This window comes from Leptidea sinapis, chromosome 39, assembly GCF_905404315.1.
Source record: "Leptidea sinapis chromosome 39, ilLepSina1.1, whole genome shotgun sequence".
Taxonomy (NCBI): Eukaryota; Metazoa; Arthropoda; class Insecta; order Lepidoptera; family Pieridae; genus Leptidea; species Leptidea sinapis.
The window spans coordinates 2137216-2153410 of record NC_066303.1 but is presented as its reverse complement, the minus strand read 5'-3'; positions in this window follow the sequence as shown (position 1 = coordinate 2153410).

Sequence of the window (16195 nt, the reverse complement as noted above, 5' to 3'; positions counted from 1 at the left end):
CCATTCGCACATTTTAAAATATTCACTCATTAAATAAAATAATTGATAATAAGAAATCGAAGCTTATATTAGCACATATTAATATAACGTTATTGATAATTAACGAATATGGCTATATGGGCTCGAACTCTTTGCCTATCTTAATAATAGACGAAGAAACCAAAAACAAAATTAACGAATGTCACAAATGTCAGTAAATTCTGATAACTTACTGATTATTTATTTATTACAAAAGTAGTATTAAATAAGCAAATTTGGAGATTTTCATAAAATATTATTGCATATTGTAATGTTTTTTTTTTAAATAAAAAATTATAACGGCTTAAAATATTTTTTCAATTGACTTTTTTACTGAGCGTTACTTCAGTCAGAAAAAAATTCTAAGTTACCCACAAGTCGCCCTAAAGAAGTTTTACTTCAAAAATCATCGCTTATATTCTAATATTGCAATACTGTTATAATACATTACTCTACGATACGGTTTCGTGTAACAAAGAGAAATCCTTGCACCCAGTTAAGTACTAAACTATGGGCTGCATAGAACGGCGATCAAAGCGAATAGCTCCTTTGTTCAAGCTTCCTTCATACTCAATATATCACCCACACATCAAATATATTGTCATCACCGGACATTACTTCAAAATACAAAATTTTCCATCATGTATATGTCTCGCTCGATATTTTTTTATCTTAATCCATTGTTGCGTATAAGAAATAGACTTGGTCTTGTCCTTAGATTTAAATTCAAATATTTTTCCCAAAATGGTATTAAAAATCACTTAATGAACAATATACAAGATTATATTGCTAATTAAATTCTCAAAATGAAAGAATTAATTACCCTTAAAAAATTTGTTTAGTACAAATATCTGGGATCATGTTGTATAAAACATATAGATTCCACAACAAAAGATGTTCTAACTCGACTTATCCGATTAGTAGGTACGCATGACAAGTTTGATTGTTCGTAATATCAAAATGGTGACTATCACAGTTTCCAGCAAATTCACTAATGGTCTTATGTACTTCCATAGCATTATTAAGAATATGAGAAGCGATACTTTCGTCTAATAATGTATTTACCTTTCTCTTGTTTCGCTACATGTTCTGGCATATCTTTCACATACACCCGTTGCTTCGGAAAGGTTGAGCTTTAATGAGAAGAAGTGGCAAGAAACTTATTGACTTTCTTTTATTCTATATTTACATTTTCAGCATTTTATAATATATTGTATACAATGTATGTAAAGTGATGCACAAAAATTATTCAAACGGTTTGACTTACTTGTGTAAGTTAAAAAAAAGAAAAAGAAGAGATTCATGTTAAAAAAATCTTGAAACAACGTAACGAGTGCAGTAGATTTATCAAAAATGATGTTAAATAACTTAAAATGGTACCTTTAAATCTTAAAATAAAAACAATATCCATAGAGGCAGCACCAACGAGGTACTACAAGCAGCGCCCGTTTATGAGCATGACGCATCGACCAGCCATCGCTTCCTCGCACATGTCTTAGGGGAGGTCGCCCTCTCTTCGACACCACCACGAGGATCAGGCAATTCATTAATCCGTTCGCTTCCTCTAAAATATAAAACAAAAACAGAGGAGAGACGGTTGGAGATAGACATATTTAAGGATGTTAATATTAGATGTGCTTCCTTCCTACTAATATTATAAATGTGAAAGTTTGTATGTCTGGATGTGTGTTTGTACTCCTTTAATTCAAAAACTACAGAATGGATTTTGATGAAACTTTTCAATAATATAGCTTACACACCAGAATAACACATAGGTTATAATTTTTTAAACTATAATGTGCCATTTCGAATAGCAAAATAATTTAAAAACATTGAAATGTTGTTTAATAAATAAAATACTTTCTCTCTTTTTAATCTCTGGATCTACTGAAACAATTTTAAAATTTTTCTTACACATAGAGAGCCACATTTTTTATGAATGTCTTATGCTATATTATATTAAACCGAAAAATGAAAAGACTTTGTCGTGGTCGTGGTTGTCGGCCTTAAGTAAGTAAGTCTGAGAAAAAACGGTGAAACATTAAAAATAATTTATATGGCAAAACAATGTTTGCCGGGTCAGCTAGTATTTAATAGTAATAGATTATAATAACTTTAACTGAAATTATACTAGATTTATATACTTTCTATAATATTAGCCACCAGCCAGTGAAACGAGTCGAACTGTTTCGAAAATTAGATGTAACAAGTGACTACTAACACTTATAATTAAAATAAATCTATATGGTCTGTGTTCATAACTGGAAGACGGAGTGTTAGTAGGCCCCCTCAAGATGGACCGATGATCTGGTCAAGATCGCCGGAAGACGTTGCATGAGGACAGCGCTGGACCGATCGCCGTGGAGATCTTTGGGGGAGGCCTTTGTCCAGCAGTGGACGTCTTCTGGATAGTGATGAATGAACGAATCATATGCATCTAGAATTTTACTATTACTAGTTGACCCTTAGAGTCTTAGCTGACCTCTACTAGCCGAAAGGATTTTCCTACCAAATTTCTATTCTCTACGCCTTATGGTTCCAGATATATTGTGATGAGTGAATATATAAATGGAAATCTCTTTTTTATATATTCATATGTAGATAAATATGTCATTTTAATTTGATAGACATTCAATTTAATTTACATTTTAAAACTGTAGGTTTTGAACTTGTTGATGCGAGGGAGTCAAAATGGGGTGCGGTGTAATGCAAGATGTCCAGGTTAAGTGCGGTTGCTGGTAATCTGGTTTAAGCCTGTTCACAATCAATAAACATAAAGCGCCAAGTGGCTGAAGTACTCACCTGATACTGGTATTGATACCTTTCCTCAAGCACTTCACTTGGCACTACGAGGACGCGAAAGACAATGGTATAAAACCATGTGCGACAATGACGCACGAATGCGTAGCGCGGCGCGTGCGGGGTCAGCGGTGTCCACTCGATCAAGATCAATCGGTAAGTGTTATTAAGCGCCTGATGCGAAGACCAGGGTGATGCCAATGCTCGGATTGTACATCAGCCCCCCAGGTGGCGTTATATTATGCTATTAAATGCAAACAGAACGGCGCAAACAACACTCTAATTTACAAATGAACAAAAAATACAAAATATCTTTCAAAGACAGTTTAGTGTTATTCCATTTCTAAATCCATTTATGTACTGTGTATATCCATCTACGTAATGTATCCTAAGTTTATAGAGAAAGATCAAGTTACGGAGTCTCATTACACATCAAACTTATTTTATCTCAAAGATAAAATGTTTCATATTTGTGAAGAATATCGGTAGAGTATTATTTATCCAACTTTTAAGTAAAGATGTAATCCCTTGGGTGAACAGAAATGATAATCAATTTTCACAAGAAATAACGATGGTTCTTATTTAAATATTATTATCTATTTATGTATATAAAAGGTCATTCTGTTTCATTTTTGGTTTTTACATGTGCATTTGACACCTTCACTCTTGGTAAATAACTATTTTATTAGAATAAGTAAAGAGACGTTCACTTAATGGTAAGTCATACGACTTGTCCATTGCAAGTGCCGACCACGATTCAAACCGAATCAAATGTTGCACATTACTGCTTTACGACCTACGGCGTACTCAGCTAGCCATAGATGTAACCGTAGCCATAGCTACAGCTGTAGCCATCACCGGAACCGTATAAATTGTGTAGCTGTAGCCGTAGCGGGCGCCGTATCCGTAGCTATATACGTACCCGTTGAAATTCCGTAGCTCTAGCCGCAACCGTACCCATAGTCGTAGCAGTTAACGTACCCATCTGATAGCCAGTTACTGGTATGGACCCAGTGGACTTTTAGACCAGTGCGTTTAAAAAAAATAATAGTATGATCAAACCTATTAGAAAAGGAAGAGAATATAACAAAAGTGAAAGGTTAAATAAATTATTGAGATAAGAAGGCAATCTGAGGTCGGTAAATGGAAAAAAAAAGGGGGGGGGGGTTGTTTAAGGGTAAAAAACAGTTTGTCTTGATTTGCGACGAAACAACAAGTCCTCTGGAAAAATGTTACATGGTTAAGTTGTAGGTAATAAAGAGATCTACAACTTTTGTTTTCGTACTTTTTTCACATTTTCCACTTCCCGACCTCATATCAGCTGTCATCTATTTTTCCTTTCATTTTCGTTTCTTCCTTTTCTAATGGGTTTCATCCTACTATTTTATTTTTTTGGGTTCAGAAATTATCGACCCTTGTCTATATATTGTCTCAATCCGCAACAATAAGATAACTTCTCTACGTATTATTTTTACCACTATAACAAATAGTAATAACCACATTGACGAATTTCAAAACGGCCGACATAAAAATTAAGAATATTCTTACACAAAAAGAGCAGTACAGCCAAATATCATGTTCGATGGCTTAGAAGATTGTATAATAGATGTACTTTTGCTATATGCAAAAGTACTACTATTGTATATAACAATAATATTTTAAACACTGAATTTGTAGATTATTTAACACCCGTTCTGTTTCTATTTATATCAGTATTATTAAACTGAAAAAACGGCGCACTTCGTCGAGACAACATCCTTCTGATAAAGTATCTAAATTGAAATGCGATGTTTCATTGAACAAAAGTAAGTTGATACTCCCAGACCCAACTTGTGTATTTCTTTTTGGGCTTTGAAACTCAATTAAAAATAATAGTACTGAAGGAAAATACTTTTAACGTATCGCATTATCTGTTGGTTCTGTTTTAAAACTTACTTTTTTCTTCTTACTTTTTTCACTGCAGTTTATTCTGCGTATTATTAAAAACAATTCGGTAATAATTGATACTGGGCGACAACGGATTTTCAATTAATCTCCTTCATAAATGTCCATTTCCTGGAACGATACTTCGAATATACTCAAATTCAAACCATTTATTCCAATATTTTTATTCGTAACTTGCTGATACCCGCGACTTCGTCCGCGTAAACACATGACTAAACACGTAGTACTTATAAAAATCTTTATCTTTCATTTCATTTCATATTTATTTCTTAAAACTTTATTAACTTTTTATTAAATAAAGATATCGCCATATTTTATCAATTTATATAAAATTAATAATCAGATAGATACTTAACAACTGTAAGTTTTCAAATTCAAATTCAAATATTTTTATTCAAAATAGGATGTGACATCACTTATTGAAAGTCAAAAACTACCACCCATTCCAAAATGAATGCCTCAGACCTGAGAAGAATGGGCGCAACAAACTCAGCGGGATTTTTTTTTTCATCGAATAAATATGTTTACAAAGTAATATTGTACAATTAAACTTATTATTTAATAGCCTGAGGGCGGTCACTCCATTCCCAATCTGTGGTATCATTAAGAAAGTCATTTATGTTATAGTAACCATTACCACACAAACGTTTTTTAACAATTCTTTTGAATAACGTTATACTTTTGTTTTGAACATTTTCTGGGATCTTGTTGTAAAAGCATATACATCGCCCCACAAAAGACTTACTAACTCGACTTAGCCGAGTAGTAGGCATCATAAGTTTATGTCTGTTCCTGGTGTTAACATTATGGTTATGACAGTTTCTGGCAAATTCACTTATGTGCCTATGAACATACATTACATTATCAAATATATATTGAGAAGCAACAGTCAAGATGTTAATTTCTTTAAATTTTGCTCTCAATGATTCTTTAGGACCTAGGTTATAAATAGCGCGAATAGCCCTCTTCTGCAGCACAAATATTGTATTAATATCGGCAGCGTTGCCCCATAGCAATATACCATAGGACATAATACTATGGAAATAACTAAAGTATACTAGTCGCGCCGTATCTATGTCAGTTAATTGTCTAATCTTTTTAACCGCGTATGCTGCAGAACTAAGCCTGTTTGCCAATCCTTCAATATGGGGGCCCCATTGTAATTTGGAATCTAGAGTTATGCCAAGAAATATAGCAGATTCCACCGGTTCTATCACCTCTCCGTTTAACAAAACATTTGCATTTACATTTTTGACATTTGGTACGGTAAATTTAATGTATTTAGTTTTCTTGCTATTTAACAATAGGTTATTAGCGCTAAACCAGTACACGATGTCAGATAAAATATCGTTCACTTCGTCATACATAGCTTGGTTTATTTTCACTTTGAAAATCAGTGAAGTGTCGTCCGCAAACAATACTACCTTATGTTTTTTCTCTATAAGATTAGGAAGATCATTTATATGGATAAAGAAGAGGAACGGTCCAAGAATAGACCCTTGTGGTACCCCCATACTGAGAAGAGTCCCAGGAGATCTCTTGCCATTCACGTCGACCCTCTGAATTCTATTGTTTAGATATGAAGTCAGAAGATCGAGCGCAGTTCCTTTTATGCCATAGTGGTATAGCTTCCTGACCAGCGTTGAATGCTGAACACAATCAAAAGCCTTAGATAAATCACAGAAGATGCCAAGTGCATTCTGCGATTCCTCCCAGGCATCAAAAATATTCTTGATTAGCTCAACACCTGCATCCGTTGTTGAACGTCCCTTACTAAAGCCAAATTGTTTCAAATGAAGTAACTTATGAGAGTTAAAGTAAGTAAGCATTTGGCTTAAAATTATTTTTTCAAAAATTTTACTAAGGGTCGGCAAAACCGACACAGGACGATAGTTATTCGGGTCAGAAGAGCAACCCGACTTAAATATTGGTGTAATTTTACTATGTTTCAGAAGGTCAGGAAACACGCCACGACTAATACAATTATTAAAGACTATTGCAAGATATGGTGCTATGACATCAATTATTGAACTTATTATTTTAACAGAAATGCCCCATATATCAGCAGTTTTTTTCATGTCGAGAGACTTAAAAGTTTTAATTATTTCTCCAGGGCTAACAAAACTAAGTAGTTTGTAAGTTTGTTGGCCTTCTTTAACATTTTCCAGAAGAAGTGACTCAGCAACACTGGTGGAGGAGAAAAGAGTGCTTGTGATAGAAACTGGAATGTCAGAAAAAAAATTCTCAAAAGCAGAAGCAACTTCCTGCTGAGATTGAATTATAGTATTGTTTATTGATAAATTGTATTCAATGTTGCGGTCTTTCACTCTTCCAGATTCCCAGTTAATGACATTCCAAGTCATCTTTATTTTATTCGGTGCATTTTTAATTATCTGTCTGATATGCATAGACTTTGCAATAGAACAAACACTTTTAAATAATTTAGAGTATTTTTTAACATACTCGATAAAAGATGTATCATGATCTCTCACTATATAGTTCATATAGCCTTTGTCTGCTCCTATGAATGCCAGCTGTTGCCCAATCATTAAATGACAAGAGACCACCTGATTGGACTGACTTTGAAGTAAATATAGAAGTAAACTCTGTTTTAATTATTTTAAATAGCATATCATATATTTCATTTGGATTTATATTATATTTCAATGAATCCAAATTTGAGAGTTTAACTGACACATTACCTCTATATTTCTCCATTTGCCTATTATTCACAGGAACAAACGTAAACTTTTTAATTTTATTACATTTATTTATCTCAATATTAAAAGAGGCTAACTGGCCAAAGTGGTCTGAACTCAGTTTGTTTATTATTGCCTGGGAAATGGGTTTATAATTTGAGAATATATTATCAATACAGCTTTTGGAGGTGCCGGTTACTCTAGTGGGCTCTAAGAAAATATTGGTTAAATCATATGATTTGAACAAAGATCTGAATCTAATACTGGTGGTGGATTTTTCTAATAAATTAATATTAAAATCACCACATATCATGATATACTTCTTCGACTTACATAATTTTAGTAAAACCTCCTCAAATACACTTTCAAATAATTCATATACTGCATCTGGGGGTCTGTTTAAACTGACAACAATGGCGTGATCAAGCTCTGCACAGGCTATTTCAATGGTACGTTCAACAGACAGTAATCTACCAACTTTAATTAAGTTTCTTTTTTACCTCCTAAGAGAAGAAAAGATATAAAAATTATCATACACACATCAAAGGAATAATGAAATCGTTGTTTTTATTTAATTCCGAGCACAGTTCGATTCAGGCAGGCAACGCGAGCACACGTGCCGCGTTATCTGTCCTCCTTCGAATATTTTTATTACCTGCGTTATTGCACTATCTCCTCAGGCCACCTGGGCTAGCTATTGTTATCGCGCGCTATTGTTCGGGACTCTTTGAGTCTCGCACCTGTAACGTTCCTTCGCGGAACGTAGCTTAGTTATTATCTGTGTTAATTAACCGGTTTTACGATCGTGTTAGTTAGCACCTGTGCTGTGTTTCGCGATTCTGCACGGTAATCGTGTGTGTTTGTGAGTGTTGCAGATCCTGCCGTGTGTGTCTTCTCCGTGGGGGCCTGCACAGCGTGCATCGGGGTTCCGGCCCAGCCAGTCTACATCCAGCAAAGCTAAGTCTTAGGCTTAATTATTATTATTAATTTCTTTTAATTTTGCATACTTTATTATTATTAATATTATTTAGTAATGTGCAAGTGTACAACTTAACTATAGTTGTTCACTTAATTATTATATTCCCCCTCTGCCGGACTCGGGCAGCGGGGGTTGTTGCCCGCTCAACCTGTTATAAAATATGACAACCATGGCTTCACCAATGGTTGCCGACGAGGGCTTTTTCAGCGCTCTACTTGATAGGTTCCTTACGGAGAAGATCGCTCCGCTAATGAAAGAAACGATCAACGAGACAGTGGATGCCGCTATTAAAGCGAAATCCAGCAAATATAACTCGTCATCCAACGTTTCGGGTTCCAACGGGGAATCCGAATGGAATTAGGAAATGACTCCGACGCAAGCTCCGTGGCCTCGGTCAAACCGAGAAAGGTGATCACCCGATCAGCCCGCCCGCCTGTCCTTCAGGCGTACTTTGACGCGCAGGCGACCCCTAAGGTCGCGGTCAGTCCTGACCGCACGGAAGCCCCTCAGGCTTCCAGTGCTTCACCGGCCCAGCCGGAAACCGCTCTACCGTCGAGAGCGGAGAGTGTCGCGTCGGATGCTGACGGCTTCATCACCGTCAGTCGCAAGAAGAAGCGCGGTCGCGAATCTCCTCTCTTGATGGCACACCCGCCAAGAAAGCCGCGGCCACGACTGGCTCCACTCCCGCGTCCGCGCCCGCGCCCGCTAAAGCCCACGTAACGCCTCCGACCAAGCGCCCGCCTCCTATTTTTATAGGAGACCGAGGCCGCTGGTTAGTTATCAAAAATAGGATCCCGAAGACGCTCTCCTTCCAGGCGAGGGCGTACCAATCTCTCATCAAATTAGAGACCAGAGAGGTAGCGGACCACCGCGCCCGGACATCTCTTCTTAGAGAGCTGAGTGTGGGTTTCCACACGTACGCCCTGCCTGGGGAGAAGCGTCTGAGGGTCGTTATTAGGAACGTCCCCAGAGAGTTAGACGAGGCCGACATTCTGTCAGACCTCAAAGAGCAGAGTTACCCTGCACACGAGGTGCACCGCACCGTATGCGCGGAACCACCAACAAACAACCATTTAACATGGTTCTCGTCATCCTCGACCTCACGCAAGAGGGAAAGGAAATTTTTAATATTAAATCGGTTTGCTCCCTTCAGGGCATCCGGGCCGAAGCTCCTCGCAACCGCGGGGGGCCTGGTCAGTGTCACAGATGCCAGTTATACGGGCACTCGGCACGCAACTGCGAACATACCCCGAGGTGTGTGAAGTGCCTCGGAAAACACGGCACGCCGGAGTGCCCTCGACCAGTGCAATGCGCGGAGCCCCCGGCCTGCGTCTTATGCGGGGAGAAGGGGCACCCCGCGAGCTATCACGGGTGTCCCAAGGCACCCGTTTGGGTCGCTTGGGGCGGCGCTTGTAAACACAAGCGTCACCCAGGGCGCCGCCAGCCGCAAGGCAGAGTAGAGAAGGTGGAGTTCACTCCGACCTTCAAACCTGCGCCGCCTCCGAAGGTAAACGCCTGGGCGAGGTCTCCTCCGGCTGCCAACGCTGCCACAGAGGCCACTCTCGCGGCCCCCGCGCCCCTCCGGCCACCGCTAGCGTCCCGCCCGGCGGCGTCGGTCCCGCGACCGAGGCCACCGGCGCCCGCGTCCGCGGCAACAGGTACGCGATCCGCGTATCGCTAATTATAACTTAGTCAGGAATGATCGCACCACCCGTATGGGCGGCACCCTCATTTATTTTAAAAGGTCTCTACACTGTATACCTATAGATCCTCCGGTCCTCACTAACATCGAGGCCTCTGCTATCCGGGTCAGTATGGCGAATCACCAGCCGATCACTGTTATTTCAGCTTATCTTCCGCCCAACAAAAAAGTATTATACACAGATATAGAAGCATTACTCGGCCACGGGGCTGCAGTCATAGTGGGCGGCGATCTTAACGCCAAACACTCCAGCTGGAACAGTAGAGCCACAAATAGAAACGGAATCTTATTAGATTCGCTGATAGACACGCTGAACTTTTCAGTAATAGCACCCGACGAACCAACACATTATCCGGATAACGTCGCGCACCGACCCGACATTCTAGACGTTGCGTTACTTAAGAACGTAACGCTCAATGTAAATTCAATCGAGGTTTTTCACGAATTAGAGTCAGACCACCGGCCCGTCGTCCTAAATCTAGGCCCACCGGTTAACTTTCAACCACCGACGAAAACAGTGATCGACTGGCAACGGCTGGAAAAGGATCTCGAGTCTATCAAGTCCGACGACCTTGACCTTATACCGGACGTCATCGACTCGGTCGACACGGCTCACAGTGCTATCTCTCATGTGACGTCACATATACAGAATAGGATCAAGGCCTGCTCCAGGCAGGTTCCGACGATGCAACCGCATCGCCTAAACCTGCCTCCAGAGGTCAGGAACTTACTCACACAGAAGCACAGAGCCACTAGACTTTACGATAGATATCCGTCGGTCGAGAATAGGCGCCACCTCCGCTACCTACAGCGGGTGGTACGGGAACGTATCGCGGAACTCCGCGGCGAACGTTGGGACCGCTTGCTCGGCAACCTTAAGCCATCACATGTGGCTTTCTGGAAGCTGCCTCGCGCGTTCAAACAGGAGCCGCCCACTGTCATGCCTCCTTTGGACAGACCGGGACTGCAGCCGGCGCTCGATGACGATGAGAAGGCTGAATGCCTCGCCGATAGTCTCGAGAGTCAGTGCTCTCCAAATGCAGCAGCCGACCCGACACACGTTGACGAAGTTGATCGTGAAGTTGAACGTCGCTCCGCTCTGAGCCCTTCAGGCGATGTAATAAAACCCACCTCTTACGAAGAGGTGAAGCTAATCATTAAGGAGCTTCACTCCAAGAAGGCCCCGGGGCCTGACACCATAAACAATAGGGTTTTTAAGATCCTACCCTCGACTCTTATTACTTTATTGGTTACCATTTTTAATATTCTATTGTCTAATAGCGCGTTCCCCGAACAATGGAAGGATTCCATTGTTATCGGTATCCCAAAACCCAATAAACCTAAAGCTAATCCGTGCAGCTATAGGCCTATTAGCTTAATTAACTCGATCGGGAAACTTTACGAAAGATTAATTCTCGCGCGTCTTAATCATTACATCGCGGAGCTCAACCTGATACCCGACATACAGTTCGGATTCAGAACCGCTCACTCGTGTCCCCAGCAGGCTCACCGACTCACCGAGTACATTCTCGTACGGCGTCAACTTCACGCTACCACGGCAGCCGTGTTTTTCGATGTCGCGAAGGAATTCGACAAGGTATGGCACAACGGCTTAGTATTCAAGCTGTATCAACTGGGAGTGCCAGACATGCTCGTGCGCATCATACGAGCCTACCTTACTGATCGTTCCTTCCGATATCGAGTAGAGGGCACCCTATCCTCACCCAGACCCATCAGGTCTGGCGTGCCACAGGGTTCAGTCCTCTCTCCCACTCTTTTCTCGCTCTTCACGAGCGACATTCCCAAGTTTCCGAGTGTCCAGCTCGCTTAGTACGCTGACGATACGGCACTCTACTTTGGCTCCGCTCTATTGAACCGATCAACCTTGAGCAGGAACATTAAAGTACTTCAAGCCGCCGTCGATGAACTAGGCAACTGGTTCAGAAAATGGCGGATTGAAGTGAACCCCACCAAGAGTGCAGCGGTACTCTTCGGTAACGCGAATAGCATCCGCGCTAAAAAACGACCGACCGACGTCATTAAATTGTATGAAACACCCATACCGTGGGTGAAGGATTACAAATACTTAGGAGTCACGTTCAACAGCAATATGAACTTCAAGAAACATATTGATACGGTATGCAATAGAGCCCGATTTGTCCTCAGTCGCCTTTATCCACTTGTGTGTGGGCGAAGCAAACTTCCGCTCAAACACAAAGTGACGCTGTACAAAACCATCGTACGGCCCATACTGTCATACGCAAGCGTCGTTTTCGCGCACACCCGACCGAGCTACTTACGTCGTTTGCAAGTAGTTCAAAATAAATTCACGCGCATGGCCACCGGAGCCCCGTGGTTCATCCGAAACGTTGACCTTCACCGCGACCTAGAGCTTCCGACGATAGCTCAACAGTTTAAAGGCGATCTATCGATTTTGACAAGGCGCCTAACCATCCCAACATCATGGTTAGGAAGGCATGCGGGTACACCCCCCTTCACCATAGTCTCAACCCAATAAGACGTCCCAGACACGTAACGGTTGACCCGGATGACGACATCACCATCGCGAACGCGACACCCACACAAACAACGACACACACACGCACACACCGCCTTCGCAGGCGTAGGCGCGGTCAACCACCGCAAACCACTGGCACTCGTCACTCTGACGATGGCCAGCGGCCCGCACCCTAGATACACCACACATTGTTTTGATACCCGACGAGACGTTAGTCCTCGTCCTGTAATCGCTTCACTACACTCGCTCACACACGGACTGACTGACGGACTGACATACACCACTTACACAACCACAAACACACTCCACAAACAGACACAAACACAAACATACATGCACACTAACATTTACACTACTTACACACATACAAACATACATACATACAATCATAAACACATACACATACACTTACATACATTACACTAAACATCACCACACTCGCCGGCGAGTGTGTTCTTCTCATCTTTTCATCTTCATTTCATCTTCATTTTCATTTTCATTCTCTCTCCTTCCCACAAGCACACAGCCGGTCTGAGGTTCGAGTCTCCTTAGGAGACGCCCCGCGACTGTTGTTACGTAGTCTTTGCGGCCTCCACGGCCTACGTCCTACTTCGCTGTGAAAGCCAGGGCTGCTAACAGCACAGAGGAGGTTTTAGTCGGTATGGGGCGTCCGCTTACGCGGACACTCGAGTCCGACATATTACGCCCCGGGGCGTAAATACGTAACAGTATTTCCTCCTCTCAAAACAAAAAAAAAAATCCGAGCATTTTCATATTTATTCACCTTTTAAACCTTTTCTGGTCTTCCACAAATAATTCAAGACCAAAATTAGCCAAATCGGTCCAGCCGTTCTCGAGTTTTAGCGAGACTAACGAACAGCAATTCATTTTAATATATATATAGATAATATTAAAAATCACTTATTGAATGTAAAAAACCATCACCCATTTCATTCAGCGGGCTTAAATATTATTAAAAATAATAAGACATATTGTTACAATGTTTTGTATATTTCTTGGGATCATGTTGTAAAAGTATGTACAAAGCCCCACAAAAGAGTTACTAATTTGACTCAGCCGAGTACAATCCAATAGTTAAATCAGTTAAATTAATTATTATTCAAGTTAATAAATAGATTATAATATCGTAATACCACAATAAACATTAAAAACTTTCATTAAAATGTTATGCCATCTAGAACGAAAAGTTGTTGCAGAACTTGGAACGAACGAAACGAAATAAATCCCGGCACTTTCTACCATTTTGTTCGCGAGAATTCTGTACGTATTTAAACTTTCTAGAACTGCGTGTTCATACTGTTTCAGCACTTCAGTGAACTTTAGCTTAACAAAATAGAGAATAGTATTGCCTTAGAACCCTTCGACTAAATATAACATATATATATTACTCAACCAATTGGTAGACAGTACTGGTAATGGCGTATACACGGGCCATGCAGGTCTCTCTCGGGATATCGTCGACCAGTACCGGAATAAACTTGCGTCTTCTATTGAGTATTCTCTTGAGAAAGTCGCGGAATGGGGTTAAATGAACATTAACTATTTAAAAAAAAAATCATCATATCACTCCTCTTCGACAACACTTTCCTTAAAGCCTCGCCTAGTATCGGAGTACTGGGTCTTGAAATCTCCAGCGATTGCCAATTCCGCGGAGGGCATAGCCAAATTTGCTTCGTAGAAGCTTGGCGTCATAAATAGAGCATGGCATTATTACAAGCCAGTCCAAATTCTAGCACTCTACATAGCGCAGGTCCAGCCACATATAGAGAATTGTCATCTCTGGTCTGGCGCACCCCAGTATCAGTTGCTTGAATTCTCCGGAACCCAGTCTTCTGTGTGTGGGGACATTTTTCCACATTTATTACAAGGAGTGTATCATAAAGCTGTTTTACCTGATTCCTGCTGCCGAATTCCACCTTCGCTCGATACGCCACTAATTAGGATATCATCCCCACCATCTGGATGTATGGCGGTCCTCCGCAGTGTGGTTTCCAAGGAACTTTCTTCCACATAGAACAAAGCTGTGGAATGAGCTTCCTTGTGTGGTGTTTTCGGGATGATACGACATGGTTACATTTAAAAAAGGCATGTACAACTACCAGTGAACAAAGGCTGGTTCGCTTAGATAACAATTAGTTTAATACTCTAATGCATAACTAAAAAATATTGTCTATACAATAAATACAAGAAGCAAACCAATCAGAGTCCCATAAACTTCCGACCAGTAAATTTTGTCAAAATATCATTGCCTTACAATATCACTCTAATGTACCCGTGACAATACAATGTCACTAAAACTAGGCCGTCAAATTGTAAACAATGAAGTCGTTTCACAATCTACCGTTTTATTATAATATCACTAGTGAAATTGTAATATCACGGCTTTGACAATATACCTGCGAAATATAATTGTAACTTACCGTAATACCTCTTTGAACAAAAGTATTCAATGACTAAACAAAAAATGAAGAACACAATAGAAATTGTATTTTATAAAATAGAAAATCACCTGTAAGCCACTTAAGAAATAAATTGTCATACAGTTTATCTGGTCAAATATTTGCCCAAAATAATTGACGTACTTACGGCCTTGTTGTGACTGCAATAAATACGAATAAAAAATTTTCTGAGTAGAAATGAAAGAAGAAAAATATTGTTTTTACTCAATTCACGAATATTATCAAACGAAGTGGTAACTGGCACCCATCTTATTCTTAATATTATAATTTTTTGTGATTATTTTTACTACATTATCTCTTAATGTAATTGTACATTGTAACGCTTAGATTAAGGATTGGTCTCCGCTGCGCTCCAACTAGACATATCAGATTTGTCGCAATTTGTGGCAACTAATACTACTCCCAGTTGGGCGTACTCGAGCCAGTCTCGAGCAATGCGTGATTTTAGCGTGCCACATGTTCTGTTAAATTAAGCTAATAATTGAAAGTAAAATGCCGGGTTACGCAGTAAAAATGTGAAAATAATACCACAAGATATATCTTAAGAAAGACACTGGGATTACTTAACATCAGTATGAATTTTGTATTTTATTAATTTCAATGTAAAATAACACGAAATGTATGTTACCAAATTTAAAAGATTCCATGAGTGCTGCCAAGATGCAATGCACACAAGCATCGAATAGTAGCCGCAATAAAAAAGCTATTCTTCTTAGATAGTGCGGTATCTAGTTGGAGCGCAGCGGAGACCAAGCCTTACTTTAAGTTGTAGGGTCTTTTAGGTATGGCCTTACGTTGGCCAACTTCAATGTACCAGTTATTGATCTATGTTAGTTTATAATGTCTGTCAAGAGGAAACATATGCCTAGTTTTAAATTTATAACAACTGTAGCTGTTTCTTACTAATAAAGAACTTTGACTTTGATATAAACAAAATTAACACATCATCGATTTTATTTAACTCAAGTAGAACATCTACTCAAGAACATGAACTCAAGGCGAACATCTCATTATTATTGAATATTACAAATGGCCGGTCACTCGACAGATTCCATT